The sequence below is a fragment of the Gallus gallus genome, chromosome 5 (genome assembly GCF_016699485.2).
Source record: "Gallus gallus isolate bGalGal1 chromosome 5, bGalGal1.mat.broiler.GRCg7b, whole genome shotgun sequence".
NCBI lineage: Eukaryota > Metazoa > Chordata > Aves > Galliformes > Phasianidae > Gallus > Gallus gallus.
In genome coordinates, this window is record NC_052536.1 from 40,142,529 (window position 1) to 40,169,270 (window position 26,742).

The 26,742-nt window shown below is 37.2% G+C and overlaps 1 long non-coding RNA gene across 2 annotated transcripts; it reads right to left on the reverse strand.

Annotated features, from left to right (window-relative positions):
* Positions 1-6,686: 6,686 nt before the first annotated feature.
* LOC121110832 lies at positions 6,687-10,857 on the reverse strand. 2 transcript variants are annotated; one of them, XR_005860193.2, is made up of 3 exons: positions 10,818-10,857; positions 7,651-7,834; positions 6,687-7,489 (listed from the first exon to the last, which is right to left on the reverse strand). It is a non-coding gene; the product is annotated as an uncharacterized LOC121110832 (long non-coding RNA). The 2 variants fall into 2 exon arrangements; XR_006939315.1 differs by having other exon boundaries at positions 7,359-7,489; positions 7,651-7,838.
* Between the last annotated feature and the right edge of the window lie 15,885 nt (positions 10,858-26,742).

Sequence of the window (26,742 nt, forward strand, 5' to 3'; positions counted from 1 at the left end):
GTTTTTTTTAAGTCCTCACAGAAGGGACTATTATATACATGACCATAGAGTATTTACAGCTTGTCATATTTCGAATATATATTTTTATAATTTCGCTTTTTCAAAATTAACCCAATTGCCTTTTTTTTGTACATTAATAAAGAAAATGCTGATTAAGTGACATTAGGAAGGGAATAACAAGACCCATTTTGTATGGGAGAAGAATAGAAGCTAAAAGAAATAGAATAAAAATCAAACACAAACTATTCATAATCACGTACAGCTTTTGGAAAGACTTCATAGTGTGTCCTTTCTCTGGGGAAATTTTCTAGTCTCTGAACTTCAATAATGATAAAATATTGATGTCTATATGCCCTCTGGGGTTTCTCTGTAGTACAACAGCTTTATCTAACCACTGAATCCAGTTAACTAAATGAGAAAACTTTGTATTGATAAGTAATACAGCTTAAGATATTCCCATTTCTACCACTCATTTCTAGCCACGTGTAGTATACTTTTACCAGTGCTGGCACAACTACTTGTGGTATCACACTTTAAAATGAGGTTAAAATCTAGTTTCAAAATAACCCAGCAGAAAAGACGAGTATTTTTCAGCCCTTGATCCAGTTCACCACATAGTCCCACAAAGATTTGCGCCAGGAAAACTGAGAGAGAAGTGCCAATGATAGTGACGAAGTAGGGCAGTGGGTGCTTTGGTTCTTGTCCGATAGGACATGGCCTTCAATAATGAACTGAGCTTTTTAGACACTTATTTTAACATTTGGACAGCACTCAAATTTCAGTGGGAGCAACCACTGAGCTTTTTTAAGCACCTGGAAGCAGCAGACAAATGATGCAACACATTTTCCTGATAAACAGCCATAGACAATCTAAATATTAGTCCTTTCTCTTGGGAGCTCATCCAAAAAAAAAAAAAAAAAAAAAGCAGCAGCAGCAAAATCCCTTCCAACTCATGGTAATTATGTTAGATATTTTATTTTGTACTTCATCTGTTTCATCAGTATCTCCTTCCTTCCTTTCAAGAGTTGCTATATCATAGCCAGTCTCTTATTTAATTCAGGAGACCGCTGTCAGAAGATTCAGAGGAAAAAAATAAAAACATCATGTTTTTCACTTTAGAAGCAGTTAGGTCATTCTCCTAAATCCTTAGTCTTAAGAATGCAAAACAATGCCTCACCCACTTCCATCTCCCATATTATCAATGATCTTTAGAATGCAGAATAGCAAAGCCATTAGCACAGCACATGGAATGAGAACAGGGAAGAAGTCCACTCAGTTTCATTTGGAATGTTACATCAGTTCCTGTTAATCTTTTCACTGGAAATTTGTGACACAAGGGAAAACGTTTGCAAAGGTAAAAAGATCTCACACAGGGAAAGCTTATCTTACCTCCACTGCACTTCCGAACTCTGATTCCAGGTAGTATTGGTTTTTTTAAATTTATATTTACATTACTGGAATAGATTCAAAAGAAACGTGTATTCTGAACAGTGAAAAAGGTGAAGGTCTTATCTTTTAGCTGGAAAAAGCTGGAACATCCAAAAATTTCACAGTACCACAGTACTCATTTATCCCTTTCATAAGGCCAGGGCCATAACTAACAAATTTGGGGTATAGTATGCAATCATCGTAGATAGGCAGTAGAGAAAGATAACGGTAAATCTCAGGACAAGGAAATTAAGGAAAAAATACTGAATATGTAATGATATGTTGCTAGGTACAGTAAAATTATTTTCTACACCTCTGATGGCTTGAAGATGAGCGATTTAGAAGGGGCATTAAGGCTACAGATGCAGAATACCAAGGTTGGTAGCACATAAAATTCTGTTAGAAATCTATAAATCCAGGACCAAACTTTAATTACAAAAAATAAAAGAAAGAGCTTCAGAGATTTCAGAGAGTCAGTGGTGAAAACAAACAAAATATCATCCAGAATTAGGTCAGTTGGCTTAATTACAAAAAAAACAGCATTTCACAGTTGATCATTTTAAAGTCACTGGATCAATTAGAAATCAATACTCCGAAGTACAGTTCAGAAATGTTGTGTACCTTTTGTTGTAAAATTGGAAATAAATCTTCAATATGCACTATTTTGCCTAAAGTACCTTTTTTTTTTTCCCCTCTCTCTCTCTCTCTCTCCTCTTCCACCTTCTTTCTCCACTACAGAGCCCCACACAGAGGTAGAGATGGCACAAGCAGCAAGGGTTTAAAGATAATTCTGTACCTGTGAGCTGTATCAGGGTTTCCCATTCTTTCCTACATGGTACTCTATGTCTCCTAAGCCATACTGGGGCTTAAAGCTATTAAAAATGTGGACAAAGAATATCCCTTTGATATGGTCTGCACGCATTTTCAAAAGACATTAAGTAATATGGTTGAACCAGCCAATAATGTCCCAGAGGACTTTGTCCTGAGACCTGAGCTCCATTCAAAAACAAAGGGTAGAGAACACTGAGGTGACAAAGAATGGTGATGACACTATTCAAGGCAATAAAAAGATTTTTTTTAAAAAAAAAAAAACCTCATGAAAATGACTGAATTGGCAAAGAAGTGACAGATGAAATTCATATTAGATAAATGCACACAGGAAAAAACCTGAACTCTGCATGCAGACTGTTGCTTTAGACTGTTATAAACTAGGGTGAAGATCTAGAGGTTTTTGATAATAGTTCAATGTAAACATAATTTCAATACTTTGTGACAGTGGAGGGGGGGGGAGGGGAGGAAAGTGATGCAGAGCAGAGAATTATAATGAGAGGATTATTCCACCAAATAATCTGATGCATTGGTATTTTTCGAAAATTGTTAGCTTGATTCTTATTTCCCAAAAGAAATAAAGTAGAATTGAAAGACTTTTTCTTTAAAAAGACAACAACTATTACTGAAGTCAGGGAACACAAACCTGGAAGACTGGAACCATAGAATTGTAGAATATTCTGAGTTGGATGAGACCTACAAGGGCCACTGAGTCCAACTCCTGACACCATACAGGGCAACCGAAGAATCAAACCATATAACTAAGATGACTGTCCAAATGCTCCTTGAGCACTGATGGACTTGTGGCCATGATCACTTTCCTGGGAAGCTTGTTCCAGTGTCTGACCACATTCTGTTGTCCTAGCTGAACAAGATTCTCCAGTTCGGAACAGAAAACATTTAATCCAAAATACCAGTTTAAATTATACAGAGTAAAATGGAAAATATTTTTCAGTGTCTCTTTCAATATAATAACTAGACAAGCAAAATGATCAGGGCTAAGTTCAGAAGTAACTGCAGGAAATATTTCTTGACCACTGCGCTTGTTAAAGCTATGGACTCAGTAATAGTGACTTTCTATCTTTTTCCAAAGACATATCTAGTATCAGACTCCTGTTTTTCCACTGCTCCCACCTGTGACAAATTCTTAAGTTTTTTTTTGTTGTTGTTGTTGTTTTAAACATCAGACTCTCTCTCAGAAGTCTGCACCACAGTTAACACAAAAGAACCTTGATACTTGCAAGTGTTCCTGCTGCAAAAAAACGTTTCCTAGCCATGGTCATTCAGACTTGACATTCATCCTTTTACTAATTGGATCTGGGATGGATCTTTTCTATCCCGTTCTACTGTTCTTTGTAAAATTCTGGGATGAGGCAGCAAAATGAGTGATCTGGAAACAGATATGAAACCAGAAGTTTTCACTCAACACATTATTAAAAAAGGGAATTCAAAGTTACAGGATGTGAGCACTAAATAAACAAAAAGAGTCCAGGAAATAGAAAATAGACCTGCTTTACCTTAGTCATGACTAAATTTAGAGCTCTGGATGCAATCTCTAAACCACTGAATACCACCTGAATATAGACTTCACTCAATACATTCCCCTCTAAGAATCTTCTGCTGAACAGTATCACAGGCAGTCTGGTAAGCTGGATGGATCACCAGTTAGACAAGAAAAGACTACTCACATATTTTATACTAACATTTCTGTAATTGACTGATGTCTAACTGCATTTCAGTGGGGAAAGGAAGTGAAGGATGTACTGGTTAGTAATGTAATCTGTGGTAGAACACAGTTTGAGACTGATGCAATTGTAAATGTCAGTCATTAATGTTTATTAGACTGGGCACTTCTAGCAGAGAGAATAGTTATGTGAACAGATTCATACTGAACCTAGTAATGTCTGCAAGTGAAGGGGAAAGTGAAGAAGCTAAGATTACTTTAGCAGCTAACCTGACTGCATTAGTAAGTAAAGCTCTGTCCTATTTAAAAGACCCAAAAGTTCAAAATCTGCACACATTATCCACAACTTTTCTTCTAATGTTTAAAAAACACACTAATTTTTTATTTACTTGGCTACATATTGGGAAAAATAATAGCTATTTATATACTAGTATATTAATAATTAGCGCTTGGACTGGAATACCCCCCCTAAGGTCGCTGGCGGTACCAAGATTCACTGTATTCCCAACATGGCAAAGATCTTTGAAAGGACAGTACTGCACTACAGAGGTTATGGCCTAAAAAAGCATATACTGTACAAAAGATGAGAAGGCAGTGAAGCAGCCAGATAAAGTATTTTTGTGAACATCAAATTTAAATAGTCAATTATTCCTTCTGGGGCAGCTGTGCACTCCTGCTCACAGTGAATATTCAGGAAAAAAAAGAGTGGACTCTAATCACTCCTGTTGAGGTCTTGTTGAGCATCAAAAGCACCATAGGTAAGCAACATTAAAGGTATCTGCTAAAACCAAGAGGTTCGGCATAGGTTCTTTTTCCCTAAATGAGAGTTCATAAGTGAGCACAATCTGACCTCTCCTTGAAGGATAGGTAATTCTGTGTATGTAACTTGCAAATCACTGGAGACCCTACACCATGCCTAAATTGAAGCTTTCACTCTCAAATCCAGGAAAAGATGGAGATTTTTTGTCATCATCAGAAGATGGCTCTCCATTATGGAAACCCAGGAAAAAAAAGCAACAAAAAAAAAAAACAATACTGATGAAATTGGTATCTTGCCCTTTAGATGGAATGCATTCAAAAAACAAACTTCAGACAATGGTTCTAACACCTCCCTCGTGATTTTTACCAGCCAAGAAACAGTTTGCAGTCACAGCTCAAAAACTGCGCCTGCAGCACTAAAATGTCACTATGGAGCACTGACTAATACTAAAGCAAAGATGACAACTGCATTTGCCTCCACAGGACTGAATTCAGCAACAATAGAAACAGACAGTGTGGTCTGAATTCCAGCATCTTATGGACTCCTTTCCATTACAGGGTGAAAAACAATGCAAGTTAATCACAGCGCTCATAAGCAGGATCTACTCTACCAGCTACACTACAAAAGATATTTTCAGCTTCATAGTTCCATTGTTTTAGTTATGTGCTAAGCTAACACTATATGGTACTACCTAAGGAGCTGGCTTACACATCAGGAGAACTAAGAAGTAATTTCATTAAATCTTCTCCAAATATGGGGGGAAGAGGGTGGGAGGAAATCACAGTGAAAAGACTGAGACTGTTCTTCTAGATATTTTTCTTAAAAAGAAAATATAGCTGAGTACCAAAAGCCACGATACCAATTTCTTCTGTACTTTCCAAACAAACGTATCCAGATTCTGCTGCACTGATGCTAATCCAAATATATCCGATTCTTCAGTTTCTCTAGTTAACAGTTACTAAAATTTTCTTTTTTCCTGTGCTGAAGTAGATTGTACAGTTTTAATACTACCTACTGTACTTTGGAAAAGTTCTGTATGGAATATAAAAGAACAAATGTTTTCAAGCCCTGTCAATAACTGTTCATCTTAATTAGGGAGGTATCACTGATGATTTTTCATTCTATGAAACAGTTATTTTATTGTCTCATTCAGCCTACAGACTTGATTATGGGAGAGTCAACAAAAATCAGTAATAATTCTCAAATTTTGTTAGTAGCTCTACAGATATAATCTTGGAGTCTTTCAATATAATTTGCTTAGGTGTGGCCACTGGCCACAAGATCTGCTCTGGTTCCCAACTTTGTACTGAAAACATATTTTTATCCACAAATAGAAGCCCTAACAGTTCCTTGAACTTTTGGTAGACTTAAAAATATAGAAAGAAAATACAATTAAAAAAGAAAGAGTAAGAACACTAGAAGCAAATCCATTAGTTCCAACTAAAAGGAACCAAGACTACGGGAAAGGAATGCTTGCTTTTTGACATATAATTTCTTCATATCCAGCTTTATGTTGAGAAGACTTAACTGCTATGGATTGTTATTGAAATCACCTTAATAACAAAGCCAGAAGAGTGGTCTTCCAAAGGATGAGACAGGGAAACATAAGTCCTCCAAAAAAAATTAGAGTGTTTTCATCTTTTTTCTCAACCACAAGTTGCAGAACAGCCTTCCTAAATTCCAGTTCAAAATCTCTAACAAAAGACAGCTTCATCAAGTTCTCTCTTTCCCTAGCAAGAAAAGCTGACTGACTGATCTTCTAAATATACACATACACACACACACTCTCACGTATTCTCATTTCAGTTTTCATTAACATCATACTTGAGAAAGTATTTACAAATTTCATGAGCTAATTCACATTTGATGTTAGATATCAGCAGTGATACTATAAAAGATTTGTAACGCATTTTGAATTGAAAGAATTGTTCAAGGCGGAAGAAATATTGGAAGCCTTTCATTTCTGTACCTACAGATACAAAGTAAAGCTTTTTATGTTTTCCTTAAGCACTGACTAGCGTAACTCTTATGAACTGTAAATGACAGTTCATACCTTTCAAAGAAGTAAAAATGTCAGCTGCTTCCTCAGTAGCAACAACTGATCCACTGTCAAAAACTGTCAGGTGAATACAGAGATACTGTCACTTCAGACTGCAGACAGAAGACTAGTCACAAGGAAAAAATGCTTTTCCTTGTGAACCATATGGTTTCAATATAAATATTGTTTTTCCTGATCATCACCCTATTTCATGGCACAAAAACTAAAGTAAACAGCAGTAAAACATAGTAATATTAATATTATTTATAGCACTCGGTTGTTTTTCAGACTGCCTACCAGCTCACGTCTCCTCACAGGTACAAGATAATGAAATTGCTATCAAAACCAACCTGCTGAATATTTTCTCAATATCCAATATTCAAAATTAACTACAGTTACATAACACAGTTTGAGGCAGTACAATATGCGCAAGGTCAAGGAAATTCTCCATGCTCCTCCCTCTCAAATTACATATTAAATGACTTGACTTGAAAATAAAGTCATTTATTTAAATGACTTGAAAATATATCAAATATACCCCTCAAAGAGGCAGGACCTCTTGGCTCCTGCTAGTTACAAAATAATGTCAATTGGGCACGTTCTCTACCTCTTAGGCAAAACCCATCCATCTCAATTCCTCAGTTTACTTACTCCTTTCTCCTCTTCACGAGTGTTTGTAGACGCAATATATTTTATTTGTAGGAGGAAGTGGTGAGCCTTCTGAATTCTTTGCAATATTCACAAAACATTCCTAAAAAATTAAAATCCACTTTATCAGACATATTTTGGAAATATAATTATTCATTTTGCTTCTTAAATTCTAACAAAGGGTGGAGCAAGGCTGAACTAACACTGGGCATCTTGCCTGTTACAGATCAAACGCTAGGGATAATACATATCCCTCTTACCCACCTTGTTCAGAAGTCAGCAGTCTAAAATGCTGTTTGGCTGCTCGGTGCAGACATGTATCTTTTACTCTCTTTAACTGTTGTCTGTGGAGCCAAACTTGGAGCATCGCTTAAAAGTCATTTACCTCAAGGGAACTCTGGTTTATTCTCCACAAAGAACAGGACTAGAAGAATCCTCCAATAAAAACCTGTCTGGGAAAGAGTTAATAGCTCAGTAACACAATTTCTGACCCACAATGATTTAAACAAGAGCACGGATCTGAAAAGAATACAGATTTTCACTCTGAAGGCTTTGGTGTTCTGATGAGAAACGGAACAATGGTTTTTATATTAGGGCAAAGCTATATTAGCCCAAATTTCTACTCATCTAGATGGGGTCACTTTGAGATGCTTAAAAGATTTTTCAATTTACATGTAATTCCAACCATTAAGACCAGATATCTGCAGCTGGCAAAAATACAGCACAGTCAGGATACTTGCACTATCTGTCAGATTCTGAATGTCATATTCATTTCCCAAATGCTTTAGGGCATTGTAAGGGCACCTCAGTGCCAAAGACCTAGCAGGAATTGTATTCTATTTTTTTAGCTGGCTGACCAGATTGCTCATTACTTCTTGCTTTAAAATACTTTCTGATTTAAACCATACATAGAAATATTTTATCCATCTTCACATTCCTCCTCAAAACTAATGACTACATAACAGGAAAAAAAAAAACAACAAAAAGTACAAACATGTAATTTATAGAATTATAGAATCATTTATGTTGGAATAGACTTTCATTACCATAAAGTCCAACCATTAAACTGACCTACCAAGCCCCATCGCTAAACCATGTCCTGCAGTGACTTCTGTTGAACATCTCCAGGTGTGAAGATTCAACCACTTCCCTAAGCAGCCTGTTCCTATACTTGTCCAACTCCTCAGTGAAGAAATTCTTCCTGACATCCCATTTAAACTTATCTCAAGTTGTGACAGGGTAATTTCCTCCTATCCTGTCAGAGCCAGAGAGTGGTGGTCAATGGCTCAGTACCTCAGTGGAGATGAATGACAAGTGGCATGCCACATGGGTCAGACCTGGGACTGATACTCTTTATTATCTTCATCATTAACATCAAGAGTGGGGTCGAGTGCACCCTCAGCAAATTTGCAGATGATGCCAAGCTATGTGATTTGGTCAACACATCCAAGGGATGGAATGCCATTCAGAGACCTAGACAGGCACAATCAGTGCACCCAGGTGAACCTCATAAGATTCAACAAAGCCAAGTGCAAGGTCTTGCACCTGTGTTGAGGCAAGCCCCACTAATCAGTACAAGCTGGGGGATGAAAGAATTGAGCACTGCCCTGCCAAAAAGGACTTGGCAAAACTGGAAAATGAGAAGATAGATACAAGTGAACAGTGCGCTCTCACAGCCCTTCTACTCTGCACTGGTGAGGCCACACCTGGAGTAGTCTATCCAGGTATGGTGTCCTCAGGACAGACATAGACCTGTTGGAGAACACCCAGTGGAAGGCCACAAAAATGATCCATGGAACAGAACACATCGCCTGTGTGGACAGGCTGAGAGCTGGAGCTCTTCAGCCTGGAGAAGAGAAAGCTCCAAGGTGACCTGATAGCAGCCTTTCAGAACCTGAAGTGGAGCTACAGGAAAGAAGGGGACAGGCTCTCTAGCAGGGTCTGTGGTGATAAATGAGGGCAAATAGTTTCAACTTAAAAGAAGATAGATTTAAGTTGGATAAGGGAAAAGTCTTTTACAGTGAGTGGTGAGGCACAGGAACAGGTTTCCCAGAGATGTTGTGGAAGCCTTGTCCCTGGAGATGTTTGAGGTTAAGCGAGACCAGGCTAAGAGCAACCTGATTGAGCTGTACATGTCCCTGTTCATTGCAGGAGGGTTAGGCTTAATGACCTTTAAGGATCCCTTCCAGCTCTAAGGATTCTATTATTCTATTACTGGTTTTGCTGCAACCTTCTCTCAGGTGGTTGTAGAGAGCTGCCATTTCTCTCCTCAGACTAAACAGCTTCATTTTCCTCACGTCTTGTTTTGTCCCTTCACCAGAAGGGGCTCCAGAACCCTTTTGGTTCTTTGTAGAACCAGGCACCAGAACCCTTTTGGTTCTCTGCTCTGCACACACTCAAGCATCTCAATTTCCTTGTAGTGAGAGGTCCAAAACAAAACACAGTAGTCAAGGTATGGTCTCGCCAGTGTCGAGTATAGAGGAACAGTCCTGCTGACCATGCTATTTCTGATACAAGCCAAGATGCCATTAGCACTCTTGGCTACCTAGGCACACTGTCTCACATACAGCCAACTGTTGATCAGCACCTCCAGGTCCTTTTCTGCCAGGTAGCCTTCCAGCCACCCTTCCCCAAGTCTACAACCACTGCACGGGGTCATTACAAACTAAGTGCAGCACACAGCATTCAGCCTTATTGAATGCCACACAATAGAATGCAGCCTGTTAATCCAGACTATCCAGTACCACCTACAAAGCCTTCCTACCTTCAAGTTGTCCTCAATTTCAAATCCTGGGGAATATCACTTATGATAAAACATAACTGAATTTAACCTAATTCATAACAACACTTCAGGCACAAACGTCCAGGCAGTCTTTTACCCAGTAAACAGCATATTCTGCCCAAGACATGAGCAATTTGTTTCTCCAGGAGAAGGCTGTAAGAAACAGTATTGAATTCCTTGCTAAACTACAAGAAAAAACAATATTTACAGCATTCCCTTTAGCCATTAGTTGGGTCATCTTGTTATAGAAGGAGATCACGTTAGTCAAGCAGGACCTGCCTTTCATAAGGGCATTCTGACTGGGTTCGATCACTTGGTTGTCCTGTACATACCATGGAATAGCACTCAAGATGATTTGTGTTACAGTACAAATGTAAAACATAATTGAAAACAATTCAGAATACTTCAATCTATACATAATTTTAAAGTTTTACTAGCTTCATGTGAAGGCCTCTAAAGACCAATAACCAATTCCACAAACTGAGTTAGACATTTTGAATTAATCACCCATAATGCTATAATGCAACAGAAAGCACAGGAACAATAGTAGAGCAGTAAGATCCTAGGCTGCAGCAAGCAAGGATAAGCCTAAACTCTGTGGACACAGAAACAAAAGAAGAGGGAGGGGAGGGGAGGGAAATCTGCTTACCCTCATAAGGACTCATGTAGGCAGGAATCTCCAGTAAGGTATCTTTGCCTCCACTGCCAACCCTTAAATGAAATCTGGGAAGGGGTGGATCTTGGTTCCACCCTTTCTGGTCACTCAGGTGCAATGCATACACCTGAGCTCCCCTGGGTTGGCCCTGTCTTCCCCCCAGGTGCTCAATCACTGTTTCAAGCTGTGACTTAGCATTTCCACTACATCACTGAATAGTTATCCACTTTATTATGGATATAAGCTCCTCAGAGTGGTGAATTTGTTTTTACAGGGCTTTATTTATATAAAAACATTTAAAAAATGAATATAGTAATATTACTGAGCAACTTGTAAGAACTCAAACTCAGATAGATATATCTGAAGATTTAAGGTTCCAGTGTCTTAAATTTTTAGCATGGCCAAACCTTGCAAAGAGCTAGGAGTCTTGTAAACTGGTGATATCCTCCAGGCTGTAGCATTAAATATTTCTTAATCTCATATTATTGCTCTGGGACATCTAAAATTTTTCCTGTGTGATCGAAGACATAACTCAGTGTACTAGATCCTATACATGGGCACTGTCAGTGAATCTATTCCTACTGACATACAAGAATCAAGACTGGAGATTGCAAGGCTCTTTAAAGTCACATGAAGAGGGGATACAGTCAAGACAAAGAAGGTGAATCCTAGTTGATCTTTCTTCCTGGCATTCATGGAAACACTGCAATATACTTGACTGGAATATAATTTCACTCATGGTCTATATACAGCCTCCAGAAACTGAACTTTGATTCCTTCATGCCCTGCCTTTTTTTTTTTTTTTTTTTTTTTAACTACAGAGAGATAACGAGTGATATCTTTTCTAACTAATTTTGCAAATGAGTTCTACTTTTAATCTAGATTTTTTTAGACTTTTCTTCCTTCTTTACAGATGTCAATTATCTTCAATCATTTAATTAACAAACTAGTAGGGGTTAAAAACATTGCCCAACAGAACTCCTTTAATAAAGAAGTTACATAAAAGTACAAATTCAAGCACAGCCTAATCAGTTTGAATTAAGCACATCAGGTTGGTTTTTTTTGTTCACTCAACTGGAAAGCTAACATTTGCTCAGCTTGGCAACTCTCTGTGTTTACTGGTGTCTGAACGTAATGTACAGATTTCTCCAGCACGTTGTTTCTTCAGTACCTGTGCAAGCATCCATTCATTGGTTAGAGTAAGCCAACAAGCTTCCAAAGGTATTCGGTATTCCCAAAGAAAATGCTTTTTAAAAAAATCATTAATGCTTGGAAGAATTCTGTTTCAACTGTGTAAACTGGTATACTTTTATTGTTCATGAAGTTTTGACCCAGCCTCATTTTTGTTTAATGTGTCTCATTTCAGTTGAGTTGCTTGTAAAACATGTTCAACTCTTACTAATTAAATTGCTCAGTAGCTGTGGGTAAGGCTATCTAAAAAGGAAACTCAGACAAGCTTTAGGTTGGCCTATTTGGGAAGCAACCTGCTTGGTTCTGATCTTGTCCCTGGTAAAGGGTTGCTGTGGGTTTGGTATGCTAGAATGAAATTTCTCATTTAGTTTTAATGGAAAAACAAAAAACAATGCAAAACAAAAACCCAAACAATAAAAAAACCCTGCTAACAATCTGCTAACTGTACTAATATTTAACAAGTTTTAAGTTCTAGAGAATTACACTGACCTTACCTTGACCAACAGATTTTTGATATAAGTTCAAGGCAGTATTTTTACAAGTTTTCTGTTTTACAAGAAAACGTCCCTCCTATTTCAAGCTAAGTATCTAGACTCTCGAACATGCACAACTGGAATAAAATATTCAAATAACTATTTGCAACTCTGTAAAGTTCCCTGAAATTAAAAATTAGTGCAAAACAGCTGTAATACTGGTGAGGTGTCTAAAATTTTTTAGTTTTATCACCCCTAGTAACATGGAATATTTCTTCTCATTCATTCACAAATGAAATTCTACTCTGAAGCACATCTGGCAATTTCTGTGTGAAAACAGAAAAAGTCAAAGTTACAGCAACTGCTCCACTTCTACATTCTCTGTGAAAACAAAGTTCAGCTGGAAGCACTGTGGAAAAGGCAGTGTAATCATCGTGGTATTTTAGATTACTCACAATATTGTGTAACCCAATTACGTTACGATTCATTTGAAGAAAACTGTTTTTATAAGGCAGTATTTTAAAGACAAAGGTGGATAAGAAAGTCTTAGTGCAGAATAAGTATCATAATGGGAACTATCAGTGATCTTCTGCTTTCATGTTTTCAAAGCAGTGTAAATTGCATTTCTCCTTGTGTTTTTTTTTTTTTTTTTTTTGCCAGGATATGTGCCAATGGAAAGTCTGTTCAGCTTTGAAAAACAAATAGCTTTGTGTGGCTGCTGCTGATGTTCACTGGCCAATTTTTAAGAAACATCTGTGACATTTTGGGAGCTGAAAGGTAACCATTATTTTATAAGAGTTCAAATTAAAATATCAGACTAGGCAATATTTAGAATCCTGTGTTATTTGATCGTGTTGGCCTATTTAGATAAATTGCTTTGGAAAGACAAATAAACCAGCTACTTAAAATGTTCAAGAAGCTCAGGCTTTGTTCCAGTGTTTCAAGCAATAACTGAAGCAACAGTCTTTTGTAACTAACAGCCAATCCAGTGGTACATATCCAAGAATCAAAGTCTGATATAAAGAATGATACAAGTGCCTGGACCACCATCACTAACAGAATAAACAGTACACAGTTTTACATAAGCACAAACGCTCTGCTTTCTTCCCTGTTTGAAATACAGACATTTGGAGACTTGTATTAAAGGAAATGAACACCCAAAGCTTGAAACATCTGAAGTTGAGATAGCATCCTCCATAAGCCCCTAGCTTTACTTGGGTTTGTTTAGTTCATATGATTTCAATTCAGTAGATGTACAATATCTGTATGACAAACACAAAAATTGGAACATACTAATACCGTGCTGTCAATAATCTGAGACTCATTCTAAAATTCAGTGCCATTATGGAAAATTCTGAATAGATTCAGGACCAGTAACATATAGAGCCAGCTTATCAGTAGGACCACAGTGAACTTTACACTCTCCGCTGTCTTTAGCTTTTATCAGCACTGAATGTCAGGAGTGGAAAAGGTTATAAAATAGAAGTATGTCTGATTTCCAGAGGAAGAAATGGTACTTTCTTGTCTTTGTAAATTTTGTTGTAAGGTATGTTTGAGCATGGACAGATCTCCTTTTGTGAGATCTTTCTAGAAACTGCACACTTTTGGTGCTTTCAGAGCAGCTTTTTTTTTTCTATGATCACTTATTTTATCTGCTGTTCCTATGCAAGGGGCAACATTAAAGTGTGTGGTAGTGCTTTAGCTTCACTCATGTTTTGGGATTTTTGTCCAGTTTTCCTAGCACAGCATATCTCCTTTGACTCAATCAGACTTCAGTTTCAGAAGGGGAATTGTGAAGTTGCCAGAAGAGATGGAACAAAACTTTCCCTTTAAGCTGGGGGCACGGAGAACACAGTAGTGCTCTGTGACACTTTGGCATAGCAGCAGGAACGCTCTGCGTCCCCAGGCCCACTTCCTGTTCCCAGTCCATGCTGTGCTCTGAACTCCCTCCAGAGTAGTGAGACACCCAACTATACTCATGCCAGGCAGCACCAAGGAGGATAAGAAAGGTATTTGCTCTTGCTTGGGCAGACCTTTGATATTTTATGTTGTTGTTAAAGGGGGAGAGAACGCTTTCCTAGCTGGAAGGCAAACAAAACACAGAAACAATTTTGCATGTCTTTGCAGCTAGTGTACCTGCTCTGACATTGCCTGGACACCACTCTATTTCTGTTACCCTTATTCACATCTGATCTACGGTTTAATGAAACAAAGTTAGATTAAAACTCAACCCACTACTCCTCTCCTTTCTTTGAAGGTAACAAGAAGAATAAGGCATAGGATCTGAGAACGTTGTTACAACTATTAATTTTATGTTGGTACCTCAACTCAACTTCCAATTCATTATCATTAATCAGGTTTAAAGCAACAAGAACAGAGTGTTATGGCACAAAAAGAAAATAATCCCAAAGCTTTGAGGAATGGAGACTCACATGACAGGCATGTATAGAAGTTCGCAGCCAGGGCAGCAGGCAAGTTCTGTTAAATATTAGATACAGGGTAGGCTCTGGCGTGCTCAGCTTCCCTGGCATGTTATTTTACATAATTAAAATTAAATTCTTCAGATTTCTTTTCTTTCTTTAAATAGAGATGAAATTGGGAGCAGAACTGATGTTTCCTGATAGCCATAACCAATCTCAGGCATGTGCCTTTTGAAGTACTGTTTTCCTGCCATGATTTGAACATTTTCTTTCAGAATCTTCCTGTGCTGATTTACTCCTTTGTTACCCTAACTCATATCTAATTTTCCTCTATGCTTGGCATGGCTGTTCTCCACCATTGCTCAATTACGCGGGCTCAAAATTAGCAATGCAAATCTATGGAGGTACTGCAAGCATCTTGGCATTCTCTTTTCTTAAAAAAGAAAAATGAAAATTGAACAGTAGAAAGATATCTTACATTTTCTGGTGAATAATAGGGCCACTGCACACTTTCTCGCTGCTTAGACCACTAACAATGGTAACTTGTTTTATTAGTTACTGTCATTTTTAGTACAGCTAAAGAACTTTACCCATAAACACTGTAAGTAGATTACTGCAGAATTTTACAGCTAGAGCAAAGAGACTTGGGACCAGGATTTTTCCTGGTTTAGCCACAAGCTTGTAGCTTTATTTTGGCCAAGGCACTTAATTTCCCTGGAAATTAAGCCAAAAGTGGATATCACTGCCTACCTACCACATGAGATACAAGAGGGCAGATTTAATTACAGTTTTGGCATGTAGGAAAAAAAAAAAGCTGCAGAAACAGTGTGCATAGTAAAATATTTTAGAGAAGTACCTGCTCACTGAAGTTACTTATTCTGAGAGAGGCCAATTTTCAGAAAACTATTCTTTTGCATAATACTAACTCTGTTATTTATCAACCATCTTCATGCATGCTCAGTATTTGGCATGCAGTATTAAAAGTACAATAAATAATAATTAAAATTTCATCAAAGACACAATAGGGAATGCAAGCAAATACTAAACAGAGTAATGGAGCATTGAAAAACAGGCTTTTACATCTCAACCCCTGTATAGCTTCCAGCCTCATACTGGGACATTGTTTCGGTACCGACACGGATGGAAGAGCAACTGCTGTTGAGTCACCCACATCAGTCCGTCTGGCACCACATAGGATCCTGCTGTCAGCACTGGCTTTAGAGAAGTACAGCTCCTCCCTCAAACACCCTCTCTTCTGCCTGTAGCATAGTTACTGCTAGCAGCAGGCCAAGACTCTGGTGGTCACAGCAATTGTTAAGGAAAAACACTCCTGTATCCCATAAAACAATGGACTTCCCCCAGTATTACCAAGCTTGAAAAAAATTTGGACTTCTCAGGGTCAGACAAGAAGGAAAGCACTTCCAGACAGAGCTGATTTAAGAGCCCAGTTGCCTGCAGCAGTGGCCAGTATTTTGCAGATTACGTTTTGTGTGTGCTTGAACAAAATTGTGGAGGTATTGTAGGTTTACCTGCAAAGTAATATCTCACAGAAGGAAAGTCCTTCTACATTACAGAAGCCTTTTGAGATTCAACAAAAATTACATGGGCTTTGAATTTCAGTGTAAAACAACTGAACAGAAATCAGCAGTCTTCTACTGATGCGTGAGAGGACGCAGTTACGCACCTGACTAGACTGGGCCTTTCCCTCCCACCTTCATTTGGAAAATCAACTTTGAAGAAAATGGTTTTCCTAGGATCAAGCTGTCCATTCATTCCCTTTCAGCTTCTAAATCAGCCAGTCTCATCTGTTTTATTAGCTGATCTTATCTTTCAGCAGAGCAGCCCTTCTTCCTAAGGGGGGGGGGGGACGGACGGACAAAAAAACTACTACTTACTGTAACAAAAATGTACTTGTTAAAAAATGCCCATCCAGATGGGATCTTTGCTGCTGATGCATTTCCAACACTGAACAGCCACAATAGAGGCTGATCAAGAAACATACAATTTATATAGTGTAGTTCCTACATTGACTTTAAGGAACACATTTTCGGATGAAAGGGTCATCTGAATACAAATTACCTTTTATTCCATTAAGAATTAGATCACTGGCATCATTAACTTGAAGGAGGCACATTCAGAATGTTAACTATATGCACACAGCATGGTCACGTAGCAGAAATCTGCTGAAGAATCTTATGGATATATAGATATAAATTCAAAATATGTCAGCACAATTTCGTGGAAGAAAGAAGAAACCCTAAGAACATTGCTAAATACAAAGCTACTACCACAGGTGCAGGACATCCATGAAACAAAAACTGTTGGATGCTAGGAAAATACTTTGAAAAAAACATCTTGAGAAATCTGCACAGTTCTCAGTACTACTCCTTCAACTTCTGAGACAGGATTCTAGAGTAGACGAAGTCTTTGCATAAAATTGTACCACTTTTCTTGCTGTTTACTTTCCTGAAAGAGTACTGCCTTATTTTGTAGTAGGATTCTTTTTCTTTATAACTGTATGATCTTTGAGTAGTTTTCTCTAAGATCAGTGCTTGCCAATAAATGCATGATGAAATCTGGATAAATCGGAGGTTACTGACAGCCAGTGCCGACTGCAGCCATAGCGGGAAGGTATGAATAGGCAGTGATCAAACATAGGGAATAGCTGGAACTGGGCAAGAAATGTTTATCTTCATGAGTCTAACCAGAAAGAATTCAAAAAGAGCAGGGATATGCAAATTTCCCTGGATTAACAAGTAATTTCCCTGCCAGAGAGAGTATGGGAACATTAAGTAATGATGTGAAAGAATGAAGAAAAAAAAATCTCTAATTGACTTGTGACTAGTTAATTGACTGCTTGTGGAAGAAGAGTACCTGGCTTCTCCATGGGCAGAAGCTGCAGCTGATAGCAAGGGGTAGGGAAAAGAATTAGGGAACAAATTAGAATGATAGATAACAAACAGGAAAAAGCAAATGAGTGTACTGGGACAGGTACAGGCAGATAATGCTGCTGAGCAGGAGACTTGTGTACTGAGATGCTGAGGTAAAGGGTAATAAGCAATACAGGACTAGGATTTCAACTGCTCTACAGGAGACAAAAATTTGAAAAATATCTTGAAGAGACAGCATGATAGGGCCTTAACTCAATCAGTGAACCCTCAAGTTAGAGCTAATTCCCCCTCAAGGGCTACAAAGGTTTTAAGCAGGAAAAAAGATTTCACAAAACATAGGTTAGACAAACCAACAAACAAATAAATAAATCTTAAAATCTTTAAGTAAAACAGAGGAAGATTAAAAGTATCTATAAACAAATCTTCAAATGAGTTCTTTCTTCCAGAGATGGTCTAAGACAACCAGCAACATGGTGGATTTCTGAGTTGCAGCAAATGCTGAACAGTTCCCTCTAAGTCCCCAAGGCTTCAGCGTGACCTGTTCCATGCTTCTCTGCACAATGTCTCAGCTTCACCTCTTGCTGAGCTCTCCCTCCCTGAAAGCCCCACCCCACGTTCTGAAAGCTCTCCCTATGCACATTCAGTTACTCCTTAGGGAGAAGCATTCCTGCCTTTCTCCAAAGGTTCCTGACCTCATCAGTTTCTTTTTAAAGAAGCATGACACATGAACTCAAACAAATAAAGCAAATATGACACAAGGATTACAAGACAAAAAGATTTCGGTAATGGAAAATTGCGTGTGCCCGGAGGTAAGATCAACAAATGCAAATGAGCAACACTCAGGAACTCTGAAAAGCACTGAGTAGAAGTGGGGTGATCTTTTTGAACCATATCTTAGTAAAGTCAGTCTTAGTTTTTTCTATGTGTATTGCTGATGTTGGTTGCAGCAGTCTGTGCTAGCTGTAGCATTAACGCATACCATCGCCTTTTTGGAAGTCATCACTTCAGAGGCAAAGAAAAGACATCTCAATACTTTAGGACAATACATGAAGCCACTCCACAATGCTACAGAGCAGTCCCACAAGGCTGCCCCAATTAATGCAAAAATCAAAAAATTGCCAGTAGTTCTGACAATGTTTTTTCCACACCTATTGACAACTGGGAAAATCCTATTCTTTAAGAAAGACGAGCTGAAACAAATGAATACAAAATTTGGAAATACATTTCTACTTTTGAAAGCTTCTTAAAGACAGCCATTGTAAGCTTTCTTCTTTTTGCGGTATTTAAAACAATGTGAGTCCAGCTTCAAACTAAGTGGTTTAATAATGTAAACAGTACATTACATACATTCTTTTTTTTTTTTATATACATTCTTTTTTTTTTTCTTCCCATTGTGGCCTCCTAAGTTATTTATTATTCTTTTTGTAACCATTTCTTCTTATAAAGTGCCAGTAGAATTTCATCATGCTCTCTGAAGTACCTGTGGAATCAACTAAGTACTGATCTTAAACAGCATTTTAAAATCTAATGTAACTGCTTTGCTCTTAACATGAATGTTAGAAGCTGCAGATGGAAACAGGGAACGCTCCAGCTGATTTGCATGTGCCTGAAACATCCACTGGAATTAATTACCACTAAGAAACGGATAAGCAGAGTAAGCATACAATATTTGAGAAGTTACAGCGTATATGAAGGGAACATGTAAAAATAACATCTTTCAATTTTTAACTCTTTAAAAATATCTTGAAAAATCAAGTGTCTGAGAACTGAAGCTGCTTTTTGCTCTATTGCAAAGTAAAAATACCAGACAACACACATTACGTAATACAAAAATGAAACAGCTTTGCAGTTGAAATCTGACTTTCAGAAGCACTGGGAAGATTTTGAAAATAATTATTTGGATAGTGTTTTTTCCCCCTTTTCTTTACAACCACTTGAAAACATGTTCATGCTCATATGTTCATTATCAACTACAATCTTATTAGGGAAAATATTCTAAAAAGAAATCCAGGTAGTTCTGTAATTAATAAAGTCAGGTTTCCTACAGCTCTGTGCCTTACAGTTGAACTGCAACACCCTCATCTTCTTCTCCACCTTGCTACTTCTGTAAGACCATATAATCTATACGTAAATAATGCGATTAAAATTTAGGCCAACAGATAAAATTATGGATTTTGTTATAGAATAATATATATATATTATAGATGCTAATATAGTGCTATAATAGATGTCAATATCACAGTTTTATAACCAAATTAACGTTCCTGTGCTTCAGAAATCAGTTCTGTGAGATGTAAAAAATTATACAAAAAATTATATACTTGTGTCAGGTATATAGGACATAGGACAGCTCTAAGTTCATATCACTCAGATTTTCTGTTGTATTTTCCTGCCCTGATATTTAAACTATTTTTTCTCCCACAAAAAAACAATAGCACAAAAAATATGACATAGGTAAGAAGAAAGAATTCCTTATCCCAGAGAAATGCCAGAGCGTAGACAGAACATATGCAGCAAATTAAACCAGAATTTATCCAGAACTCACAGGTTAAATCTTAGAAACTGGTGAAAACTGCAGAGAAGCCTGTAAAAAGAAAAGGGATTCATTTTTCTTTTTAATAATCTCAGCTGAGAGTCTTCCCAGCTTAACACCTAGACCCAACCCATCCCTAGAGCCCCATAGAATGGGATTAGCAGTGAATAGCAGCAGCCAGATGTCATTTTTTTGCATTCAATTAGAAGATACCATTAATTAATGTCAGTTACTAAATGGACCTTTGAAACATTTTTTTAATGCAAGAAAGTTTTTAAAATATATTCCTGTAAAATAGCATCTATCTACTCAAACATATTCCAAAACATTCACAGCATAGTGTGTCTGCTCTGCTCTTTATGTGACTACTCCTACCGTTGTACAGCTCATATGAATGAAAACTTGTAAATTCATAATTTCAGTGAACACCACTAAAGGACACAATGAACGAATAACTTTGTTTTCAATGTTACCTTAATTTTACAGATACAATTAGAACTGATGTACTGATGATAGATAAAAAGCATTCTAGTTGCTCCTGAGCAGTGCTTACAGAGATCATTGAAGACAATAAATGGTTTACCCTGGAATTGAGAATTCAGGAATTGGAATCCACTCCTGCAGGTGGACATGGTGAATCTCAATTGACTCAGGTGCCTATAATATAGGCCTTTGAATGGGAGGCAGTCACCTGGTTTCCTCTTTGTCTCCAAATAGAGATCCAGTCAATAGAGTTAGTGCAGTTAATGAAAATTCATTTGATCAAACCTTAGGTATTTACTTTGGGGCAAAATGAATCATGACATGGGTCCCAGGTACTCTATTGACTACAGATGTAGGTTTGTTTAGATGGAGGCACATATCCTGCATAAACCCAAATTTAGTCAAATGAACCTCATTCACACTCACTAGAGGGCTTGCTCCATTCATTCAAGGACCTTTCTGAAAACATTGAATGATTAATGGCCAATGTAGATATCCATGCCCATTGTAAGACTGCAGTACCTTGCCAGATTTTTTTAATCAATAAAAGTAAATAAATCTTTTAACTAAATATGTGCTTTAAACACACACTTTTGAAGTAAACTATTAAGTTTCACCTCTAAAATGCCATTTTAGTTTTTAAGCAAGTTTTATAGTAGAAGAAAGAAAAGAAATAAAAAATCCAAGAGCGTCTTTGTTGTTCTCAGAAACAGACTAAAAAGCAGAATTGGACAAAAAAAAAAATTCACATCAAGCACATAGTCTTTACACAAAACAAAAAAGATCTATTACATCAAACAGGACTTCATAGAGAAAAAAAAAGGCAGTGTCACACAAATGAATACAAATGCTATGAGCTGCTTAGAAAAATAATTTATTTAGCTTACAAAACTGATATTTTATGTTACACTAAATTATGAGTAACACTAGCAACTTTGAACCTGCAAAGAGACTGTCTCCTGAGATGTGATAAACTTGAGATCTTATTTCTATGAGTAGCTTGGAATACATCCCAAGTCAGCAAAAAGTAATGATTGATATTTTTAGTACTTCATTGGTTAACATTTTGTATTCTGATTGGAGAAAGTATGTACAAATCTTGACACTGAATTAACATATGAACTACTAAGGCAGAGCCTTAACCAAACTTATACATAAACATACCTTCAGACTCAATGTCAAGGCATTTTGCTCAGTTTGCTCAGTTTGCAGCAACTTACTCAAAGCACAGTACATTGCTTTCATATATTTTGTAATCTAGATGATCTCAGCATTTAATCTTCACATTGGTATAAATTAGACATAGGCATGCTGAAGTCAGTACAGCCACACACAATAAGATTGGTATGCTGGTGTGATGTGAGTCAAACCTCATGCATGTTACAGCAACACAAACTTCACAGATTGACAAGGATCCATGCTCAGGAATATCATGGTAAGAAATTTCTATACTACCTAAAAATAGTTCCTAAATGAGTGAGAGGTGTTCTGAAAATGCAGATTGTAGGCTTAGTTGTATGTGTATCCACGCAATTTACAAAAGTAACAGCTGAGCATAATTCATTATGTAGTTCTCAAAACAATATTTTTTTCATCATGAAAGATGGCTGCTAATGAAAAAAATGGAATACAAACATCTTGGTAAGTTACCTTGGAATGAAACTGTCATACGATAAAAAAGCTAAAGGACTTACTGCAGGAGTTAGAGAATATCTGACAAGTAGTCAAAGCTGCAAGTCTCAATATATATATATATTTTAAGAATAAAATAAATCGCATTATTTAAATGTAAGATATAATGAGCTTCTGCTGCCTACATATATGAAAATTCTCACTTCAGGTACTTTATTAAGTACTTGATTTTGTTGAAAAACTAATGTGAAACAAAGCATTTAGCAGTGAGAGTGAAATACAGCTGATACATCTTAACCGGTGAACCATTATTTGCAAACACCATAGTGGCCAACATTAGAGTGGACCACAGAGGTGAAATAAGTCTGAATATCTCAAATTTCATAATTTTCTACTAAAGCTATTTTAAGTTCAATGCTTTTCATTATATGCAAGCTACTCCAAAAGTAATGACTCCTATAGGGACAGTCTGACGAAATGGCATCTGACATGGAAGTGCATATGAAGAAAAGGCGTATCACAGAATTCCTCCATGTCAAAAAAATGACACTCATTCACATTCATTGTTGTTTGCTGAATATTTGTGATGACCAAACAGTGGATGTGAGCACAGTGAGGCGATGGGTGGTGTGTTTCAGCTGTGGACATGGTGATGTGGAAGACAAAACACATTCTGGACAGCCATGCATAGCTGTAACACCATGGAATGAAGAGCGTCTCAATCAGCTCATTCTGTGAGAAATGTTGAATTATAATCAGGGAACCGAGTATGGAGGTGAATATCATCTTCAATGTGTTGGTAACGATGGTGGCAGTATTGGAATAACCCAAAGTTTGTTCCAGGTGGGACAATTGCTCACACAGGAAGAGAAAGAACACCATGTGTAAGTTTGTCAGGACCTACTGAACCAGTACAAGCGTGAAGATTACAGTATATATACATGAGGCAAAATAAACCTCAAATCCTAATTCTGAGGATTTTTGAGGGAAATTCAAGTTTAGGAAAAAAAAAATGAGATAGAGTGGAAGTATTGCAAACATTTAGTCTGCTAAGGAAATATTTTAATTAAAAATGTGTTTGTTAGTATGTATTTGTCTGCTCACTAAATCAACACATAGTAGACTTGGAGATCTACAAAATGAAAACATACCTTGAGAAAATAGTCCTTCATCCTTTCCTCAAACTCATCATTAAATGCTAACTTCACTGATATTAGAGATGCCTCTTCCAGCTTCAGTCATCTGGATTTCAAAGCACAAAGGGTTAATTTTCTGTTAGATCAGTAAAGTTTTACAGTGTATGATCGTACATGTTTATGCATGTCTATGACTGTAAGATATGTACGTAATTGTGAATTATGTGAATGGGACAATTCACATAATGTCTGTACAGCCATTAAAAGTCTGAACATACCTTTACCATTTGGTAATCAAATTCGGAGGAACCCACAGTATCTCTGGTTACTTCAGCAATATCAGATTCAGCAAGCTGCCCTCTGGTACATTTTAGATATTTTTGAAAAATATCAATACGTTTATACAGACACATGGAATGAAACCTATGAGGCGGGAAAATTAAGAAAAGATGGATACACATTTTTTTCACATAGATGTTCCTAATACTCTGCTGAGAGTTGAATTTATATGGGAACATAGTCAGCGAGCCTTTTACATTAAATCAGGGAATGGACTCCTTGCTGAACTGCTAGCAAAGGTCTTTCAGGATTTAATGTCTAGAAATAATCACATGCTGAGGAATTTCATTCCAGTATACCAGTCTCCAATTCATTTGCAGGTAGGAGGCTTAGAGGTATCAAATTGACCTTTCTGACTTTAAACCAGTACGGAGCATCCTGCACACATTCAATTCATTGGAAGTCTGAGATTTTTGTAAAGTCATTTTACAGTGAACTGCAGCAGCAACAGCGGACTGGGAAATATGATGCAATATGTCCACTGTCATGCGTGTTAGATGCCAAGGCAACATGAGTTTGAGAATTTCCCAATCAAAATGTTACATCACAAAATCTACTTTGTTTCAGTTTTAGAATGCTAAATGGAAAAGGTGCTGCATTTTATTTGAATTAAATAAAAATAAAATATCTGGATGAAAATGACTCATGCAGTAATTAACTTACTTAGGAGTACTTTTAATGAGGTATTGGGATTAGCTGCTTTTTTAGTTATCCCTCAATTAAGCAGGAACTGGCAGCTTGAAATGACAACACAGAACTCCAGTGACTGACTTTTTCTCACACTCTCAGGGGGAAAACAAAAACAAAACCGAAAAACACCCAGCATTTGCTATTAAGCACATACAAAAATTTCAGCTTCAAAAGAGATTCACCTTCAAAAACAGTGTTACACAGATGGATGCCCTTGTATTACGTACAGGTTAAATGCCTATTTGTTACTTTCTTCCACTAAGGTAATAGCAAGGTTGAAATTTGAACATCTGATGGACTTGTTAAAATTCATCACACCAGCCAGCACTACACATGAAACTATTTCAAGTCTGATATTCAGTCTATATTGCACATAAGAGAATTTCCAAAGTGCAGGAGAAAACTAAGCAAGGCTCTCACAATAAGAGGTGACTTGAAATGGGATAGGTTGATTTTTTCAGGGGCTTCAAAGACAGTCACTCTCATGAAGTTTCAGAAATGACTCTCATTCTGGAAAAATGAAGAGTTTCCATGACATTGATACTTGATTTTTCTGTTTTCACAGAGATTTTTTTTTCCTATCTCTCTGGTGAAGACAACACAAACAACTCCATGGTTTCTGATGGATTTACTGATATTCTGATAGTCAAAACACATGACAAAAATTCTGCCAAACTCTATAGTCACAGCTGTTTGGATGAGATTGTGTTGTCTGTGCTGGACCTAGCAATGATGGCCTCTTTAAGAATGGTGCACACATTGAGCTGCATAGATGAAATCACTTATGCCACAGATGCAAACTGTTCTCTTGGCCAGCAGTAAAACACAGCTGCTGCTCATCTTTTTCCACAGTAAGTCCAAAAGTGGGTTACTGGTGGTTTCTGTGAAAAGCCTATTGCCAGGACGTAATTTGGGCTGACTTCCCAGTTCAGTGCTTATTTAACAAGGTGACTGACACACAAATCCACGTTATCAGAATGATATCATGTGACCATCTTTAGCAAATTTCAGTATTACTTCTCAGAAATATTTTAGATGTCAGCAACTGTTTCTACTGAGGGTAATTTGAAGAAATATACTTCGTAATACTTGATGTTTTGGTTCCACTGCATACTTCAGCAGGTCTCCTAAATCATAGAATCACAGAATCACTTTGTTGCCTTTTCTTCTGCCTGAAATTAATATTTCAGCATTACTGCAACAGTACTTATCCTTTATTACTTTCCACTACAGACTCATAGTAGATTGAGTAATAGCAATTAAAACAACTCAACAAACTTAGTTAGATGAATTTTCTTTTGCCTGAGGAATAATCATTACAATTAGGCACCATGTGATCTGAGGGTAGCTTAGCAAGTAGATTTCACTCTAATAAACATGCAAGAGTGGCAGATTTCACATTAAAAGAGATTATGTTAGTGGCAACAACTGCCTTCATAATTACTGTCATTCTCTGGGCATATCAACTACCAAAATTATTAATGTGGAGTAAGTGTAGAAACATTTTTTGACACCCTAGTGCAATGTAGATGACAGATGAGAAAAGTAGTCTAAGATAAAAACAATTCTGATCTGAAGACAGATGAAAGCAACAGACAACAAAAGAAGAATCACTGCACCTTCTGAAGCAAAACACATACTGAACTGTCATTTGCCTAAATAAAGATAGCAGAACTAAACCTAAAAGAGGTTTATTTATGCAGCTTCTGTATTTAAATATAGTACCTTAATGAAAATGCGTTAATATTTGATTTCCAAAAATATTTAGCTCTAAATAATACCAACAAGGTGCCTCCTTGGTCCTGAAAAAAATCATCATGGCATATTTTCTCACAGCATATGATATCAAAAATTCTTAAGGTATTCAGGCAAGAAAACAAGTATCTCCTTCTTACAGGCTGAGTAAGGACTAGTAAGGACTGATTTGCAACTCTAGGTTTAGAAACATGGTTGCTATTGTTGTTAGTACAAATGATAAATGCCGGATGCTACTGTAGTTCAACCACAGTAACCTCTTTCATTTTTGTTGTCAGCATTCCCAGAGGCATTAGGTTACAGATTTTTGAAAGACTGAGGTTATCACATTCTGTTCCGCTGTACTTCTGCATACACCACTGATATGCATTTCAGA